The following is a 7,494-nucleotide window of genomic DNA, read 5'->3' on the forward strand; positions in this document are numbered from 1 at the left end:
GCAAAATGTCATTTTGAAATGCTTCCATTGGGATACCCTGAAATCAAATGTTGATCCTGGTAGCAAGAAGATAATTGCTATCAAGGAGATTATCTTTTGTAAAACATGATGGACAGATTCTAAAAATTTGTGTATAAATTTTTCTAGAATGCTTTTAATTAGAGTAGGCCCCAATAGAGAGATTTGTTATATACCTATGTTATATTGATACTCTTATTTTTTCAATTGATAACTGAGCCAACATGTATTTAAAAGCCTTCTCAATCCACAACAGTATGGCAAGGGTTTGACCAGTTCATTGGCTTGAAGTATCCAGGGAAGATTACAGAGTTCTGTGAGTTTGCAACAAGTCAAGGGTCACCCTCTTTCAGGGTCCCACATGAAACCTTGTGGAATAGCTGATTGATATCTGAAGACTTCCTTTTTCTCTGTGGATTTCTGGGACTCTTGCAATATTTTTTGAGGTCTATAAAATGTCTATTTAAAAATTAAAAAAAAAATTTTTTTTTTTTTTTTGGGCCACACCTGGCGGTGCTCAGGGGTTACTCCTGGCTGTCTGCTCAGAAATAGCTCTTGGCAGGCACGGGGGACCATATGGGACACCGGGATTCGAACCAACCAACGTTGGTCCTGGATTGGCTGCTTGCAAGGCAAACACCGCTGTGCTATCTCTCTGGGCCCATAATTTTTATTTTGACCAAAGTGGCTTACATATCTTTCACAGTAATATTTTAGGTACATATTAACTTTGAATCAGGGGAATTCCCATCACCAAAGTTGTCCTTCCTCCATCCCCATTCCCATCTTGCATCCCATATCCCCTACCCTCACCCCCCGGGCTGCTAGTATAAGTGGTCCCCTCTGTGTCTAGTTTACTACTTAGTGATCATACAACTATTTGGTCTTGGAACCTTCCATTGTTTCCCCCTCTATTTGAGAAGCGGAACTAGATAGTTCTAGTTATGTGGTTTTGTTTGCAGAAAAGAAAAGCAATAAAATGGGGTAAAAATCAAATAAGCCGAATATGAACAGAGTTCTTCTAGAGGCTCTCAACCTCAGTTTGAGAGGGGAAAGGGAAAAGGGCAGTGAAACAGCACAATAATACAAAAGGAAATATCAAATAAAAAATCAAGTGAGCACTACAGAAATAAAGACAAGCACCACATAATAACCACGGTCCTGAAATAAAAACATAACCAAGTGCAAACAGGAAAAAAAAAAAGAGAAAAAAATGGAGACAAAACTTCAATATCCAAAGCAAAACAAAAGAAATAAAAAAATTGATAAATAAATAAGATTACTTTGTGCTGTTATTTTTTCTTCCTGCATAGGCACAGTAAATATTGGGAACATTAGAAAGGAAATTCCCTTGGCCTAAGAGATACAGGGTTTCTCCACCATTGAAGTATACTGTCATGGGAATAACTATAGACTCCTTGCTTGTTTATTTACTCTCCCCTTGGTGCCTTTGTTGTGTATGGAAGACTTCTGCTCCATCATGGGTGATAAAATCAGACCTCTGTATCTAGAGATCTTGGTATCTGCATAGGTCAAGGAATGGAGCTTATGATGAAGTCTTTCTTTGTGATTCTAGAGTTCTGTTCCTTCACTGTCGTTTTAATCCGTCTTCTGTCGTTGGTAGTCTTCTTCATTGCGCTGATCCTAGTATGGAGCCTGAGATAGAGTCTTTTGTAATGTTTCCAAAATACCTGTTCAGTTGCAATTGTCTCAATTAGACCTCTGGAATTAGAGATCTTGGTTGTACAGATCATAGACCAAAACCTAGACTAGGGCTTTTTTATTGATCCCAGGATACGTTCTGCCTAGTCATGTTGTCACAGTCATCTGTAGATAGAGATCTTGGCTTTTACACAGATCACAGGGTGACTAGTCTTCTGATTTTGTCTGGTGAGGCAAGACAACCTGCTCTTATATCAAGTTGTTCCCATTTCCACATTGTCAGTATATCATATTAGAACTGGCATATGTTGGTGCCAGAGCAGTATTAAGGATGTCTCAGAGGGGATTTGGTTCTTAGAGCTATTGTGGAGAACTGTGTCATTTCCATATCTGGGATCCAGGGTTCAAGGCTGGACGATCAGTGTCTAATCACCGGGGGTCTAAGTTGGTTCCACATGACATATGCTCAAGATGGGAGATGCCCCTGTATTGTAAAAAAGTATGAGTTCTTATCCCTAGTAGATAAGAGCTTGTTTTTATATGTAAGATTTCTCCTTTTATTAGTATGCCTTTGCAGAAAGAAATGGTGCTACATTACATTGCATGTGCATTTGGGGGTGGAAAGAGAAGAAAACAGAAACAAGACAATATATATATATATCACTTTATATATATATATATATATATACATATATATATACATTGCATGTGCATTTGGGGGTGGAAAGAGAAGAAAACAGAAACAAGACAATATATATATATATCACTTTATATATATATATATATATATATATATATATATATATATATACATATATATATACATTGCATGTGCATTTGGGGGTGGAAAGAGAAGAAAACAGAAACAAGACAATATATATATATATCACTTTATATATATATATACATATATATAAAAAAGAATTTTCAAAATGAATTAAAAAAGTAATTAACAGGATAAAGTGATGCAGGAGACTATCTTATATTTGGGGGAAAACAGGTTAAGAGGTTGTATTATATAGGTCTTAAACTTATGAAGGAAGTATAGGCTTCCTCATTGTCTTTTGAGATTTTCTTGTGGGATGTGGGCTCCAGGGCACATTTTCTTCCCACACCCTGGCCTTCTTGAGATTGAGAAAAGATTTCCAGCAGGGAGGTCTTGGGCAGAGTTCTTGCCATGGGGATCCTTTTGGAGCTAAGTTAGGTATCAAACAACAGTCCACGTTAGGGAGAGGTGATAAGGAGGGCCACAAAGCATGAGTCAGCAGAGGTGTTGGTTGTATTTCCTTGCCGGGGACAAGGTGTGGGTCTGAGTGGGTGTCCTTTCACTTGGGTGTTGGGTACTGGCTCATTGGGGTAGGAGGTCAGTCTTGATGCTTAATGGCTTAAGAACTGAGGGTGGGGCCAGAGAGATAGCACAGCGGTGTTTGCCTTGCAAGCAGCCGATCCAGGACCTAAGATGTTTGGTATGAATCCCGGTGTTCCATATGGTCCCCCGTGCCTGCCAGGAGCTATTTCTGAGCAGATAGCCAGGAATAACCCCTGAGCACCGCTGGGTGTGGCAAAAAAAAAAAAAAAAAAAAAGAACTGAGGATGAAGAGTTTTAATAAGGTGGGAAATCAGGTTGGGATGGGGAGGGGGTGAAGGGATAGTCATATTTCTGGAGGGGAAAGTGGGGATAGTATATGGGAGGGGCTATATACACTATAGGTATGGGTTGTTTATAATTTAGGTTTGGCTTTCATGGAGGAATCCTATATTTGTGTGCTCATGCCCACATATAAACATATAGTAATTAGCTTAAGTATGGCTTAAGAAAAAGAGGAGGGGAGAGCAAGAAATAAGCTGAGTGCAGAAAGATAGGTAAATATAGTACATGTAAGGTAAAGAAACTAATAGATCAACTTTTGTATACATATAGGTTTCTCATCTTGAGTACTAAACAATGTGTTAGTGAGGTCCATCTAGGTGTTTACCCTATGCAATATTGTCCACAGCACCTTATATAACAACTTTCCTTTCCTAAGGAGGAGGTAAGAGTGTGATTTTTATTTGACATGGATTGAATTGATGATAATGAAGGGGAAAAGGTAGAAGAAAAGGGAAAAAAAGAAGTAGTGAGAAGAGAGGAGAAAAGAGCAAGGGAGTGTTAGTTTGCTTGAACGTGTTCAATGAGTAGGCCCTGTAGTATAAGTCTGTGGGTCACAGTTGCTGGCTTCAGTGGTCTGGCTGGTCACATGCTTCAGGTCCTAAAAGAGGGCATAATCTCGAGATATAGGGTATGTTAAAATGTTTTATCAAGACATTGCAAGCTGATTATGGTATCTAGTGTGACTGAGCACCGAGGTGCCTTCTTAGATTGTCCACTCTTTATATCCCAAAATCCCTGTGGACAGAAAAGCAGAGAGGTTATTTTAAAATATAGTAAGATTAAGGCATTAAAACATATTGTTATGAAATGCTTCCGTTGAAGTCAGTGACTTCTCATCATATTCTTTACCTGTAATCCTGTATAAGATCCCCAAGATATTGTCATGGGCATTTGCAATAAAAGGCTGATTACATACCTATTCTCTCTATGCCAGGGGTCTCAAACTCGCAGCCCACGGGCTGTTTGTGGCCCTCCGTACAACATTTTGTGGCCCTGCCCTAGAGGAATCTTATTTTTTTTGGTTTTTTTTTTAGTTGTTTGGGTCACACCCCCTAATGTTCAAGGCTAACCACTCACTTTGCACTCAAGGATCACCCCGACTTTGCCTCCTGTGGCCTCCAGGTAAATTGAGTTTGAGACCCCTGCTATGCTGTTGTTTATGCTGTTTCTGGTTTCTTTATGGTATAATGTGTAGTAGTGGCTTTGTGTTGTTCCTCCTCCACTTGCTTTGGGCACTACTCCCCAGTATATATTGACAATTACAGTGTCTGGGGTTGCTACTCTGTTAAACCCTGTTATTTGATCATGGAGTATTGCTTGTATATCTGGTGTATATTCTAGGTATGTCAGAATAGTGCTATCATTTTGTGTTTATCTTTCATCTTCTGGCTTACTTCACTTAACATAATATTTTCTAGATCCATCACGTTGCTCCAAAGTCTATGATTGTATTATTTCTAATGTCTATGTAGTATTCCATTGTGTATAGATACCACATCTTCACTATCCACTCGTCTGTTGAACATCAATGTTGGTTCCAAATCTTGGCTGTTATACTGAGTGCTGCGATAAATAGTGGGGTGCACACATACTTTGGGATGAATGTACTTTCAACTTGGGGGTAGATACCTAGGAGAAAAATTTCTGGGTCTAATGGCAGCTCAATTCTGAGTTCCTTGAGCACTTTCCAGATTGTTTTCCATAGGAGTTGGACCAGGGGACATTCCCACCAGTATTGAATGATAGTTTTTTCATACCGCATCCCCGCCAATAGAGATTGTTCCCGTTATTTTTGATGTGAGCCATCCTCACTGGTGAGAGGTGGTAGGTATCTCATTGTTGTCTTGATTTGGATTTCCCTAATGATGAGTGAAGGTGAGCATGTTTTAATGTTTGTTGGCCATCTTTTGGTCTTCCTTGGAGAAGTGTCTATTCATTTCATCTCCCCATTTTTCTATGGCTTTATTAGATTTTGGGGGGCTCAGATTTCTGTATATTCTAGATACTCTAGATATCAGCCCTTTATTTGACGTGTTGAGTACAAAGATATTTTTCCATTCAGTTAACTGTCTTCTTGTATTAAGTAGGGTTTCTTTCGCCATGCAGAGCTTTTTAGTTTGATGTAGTTCCATTTGTTTATGTTTGATGCTAAAGTTCTTGCCATTGGTGTTCCATTCTCGAAGACTTTTTTGATATATACGTCTTCGAGTGTTCTGCCTATTTTTTCCTTAATAAACTTTATGGATTTTGCTCTGATTTTAAGGTTTTTAATCCATTTTGAGTTGACTTTCGTATAAGGAGTGAAGTATGGGTCAATTTTCAGTCTCTTACAGGTGTTTTCCAGTTGTACCAACACCATTTGTTGAAGAGCATTTTGGTGGACTTGGAAACTTGTTAGGGTTTCTCTCCATATCTCCAGATGTTAAAGTCTTCCTTAGTTTACCCGAATTTCTTTGCACTGATTGGTTTGGCTTGGAGTGCAGTGTCTTCATATTTCAGCCCACTTTTGACCCCTGTGGTGTGGGGCTGGGTCCCTTCTCTGGAGTGTGGCTCTAGGGGGGTATGTTGGCTGAGGTCTTTAAGGTTTGATCTCTCCCACATCCTCCAGTCAAGCCTGGTCAATCTCCTCCTCCTTCCTGACAGCCAGTGCAGTTTCACTTCTGGCCACAATGGTGGAGGGCACAGTTGAGCTTAGAGCGCTTGCCCCCTCCCAGACCTAGGAGCCCGTCTGCAGTTCCTTCTTGCCCCTCTAGTCAGTGGTCTCCCTAAGTCTTAGTCTCCCCAGTCAGCCAAGTTTATGGTGGTGAGTTGTCGGCAACACGCACGTTCCCCTTGGGCCTTCTTGCCTTGCTTCCCGTCTTCACAGTCTCCCGGAGTGCACGTTCCCTCCAGCCTTCTCTCTGTTCCAGTCCTTGGGCTTACAGTATCCCGAGCATGGTGCCTCCTCCGGCCTTCCCTCTGCTCTGGTCTCTGGGCTCACAGTGTCCCGAACACGGTGCCTCCTCCAGCCCCCCCTCTGCCCTGTTCCCCAGGCTCACAGTGTCCTGAGCACGGTGCCTCCTCCGGCCTTCCCTCTGCCCCGTTCTCCAGGCTCACAGTGTCCTGAGCATGGTGCCTCCTCTGGCCTTCCCTCTGCCCCATTTCCCAGGGCTCACAGAGTTCCAAGCATGGCGCCTCCTCTGGTCTTCCCTCTGCCCCATTCCCCAGGCTCACCTATTTTAATTTCTTTTAAAAATATTTATCACCATGGTTTACTAAGTTATTCATAACGCATAATACAATTATGTATTAAACCAATAAATGCAAAGAAATATGGGTAAACTAAGGAAGACTTTACCATCTGGAGATATGGAGAGAAACCCTAACAAGTTTCCAAGTCCACCAACATGCACAGATCCAATAGAAGAAGATTGTATTATGTTTCTTGTATTATTGTTTCTGGCATTCAATGCTCCAGTACCAATCCTGAACTACAGGGCCCTCCCCCAAGTATCCGAATTCTCGCCCTCCCATCCACTGCACCACCATCATAGCTTTTCCCCATGGCAGGCACAGAGTAACTTTTTTATATTGCATAGAACAAAATGGGTAATAGAATTAGTGAAAAATAATTCAGTAAAAGAAAACTTTTGAAAGTTGTTATAACTCACAAAAGGGTTATTAAAGTTATTGTTTGCATATTTCTTGGGCTTTCTTTGTTAGTTGAGCCTCTGTGTTATTTTTGTTTATTTTTTTGAGATTAATTTGCATTTTCTCATAAAATTTGCTGTGCTCCTACTGTATTGGGCTGTCTGTATTTTAGAATTTGAAGGAGTTGCATGACTGCATATGTGGCCAGCAAACTACAGGAATTTCAAGATCTGTTGGACTGAAATGATTCTCAGCCAACCCCCTCCCAAGGACATCCCAGAGTTTTTAGACTAACGCATCCATGAGTTGTAGCTGCTTGGTTTGGCATTTCTTCAAAAATGAGTTGTGAAGCTATAAATTTGGACTGTTATTTACAAGACCGGGATGGTGGTATGTTCGTGTGGCTACTGGTCCTTCCTTCAGTATGGGGGCTGACTGAGTGGAGAGGAGTTAGAGGTTAATTTTTTCATTCATCTTTAAGGCAATAGATTAAAAAATAGATGATCTCAAAGAGTACAGAATTTGCCAGCTAG

This window comes from Suncus etruscus, chromosome 17, assembly GCF_024139225.1.
Source record: "Suncus etruscus isolate mSunEtr1 chromosome 17, mSunEtr1.pri.cur, whole genome shotgun sequence".
Lineage (NCBI taxonomy): Eukaryota > Metazoa > Chordata > Mammalia > Eulipotyphla > Soricidae > Suncus > Suncus etruscus.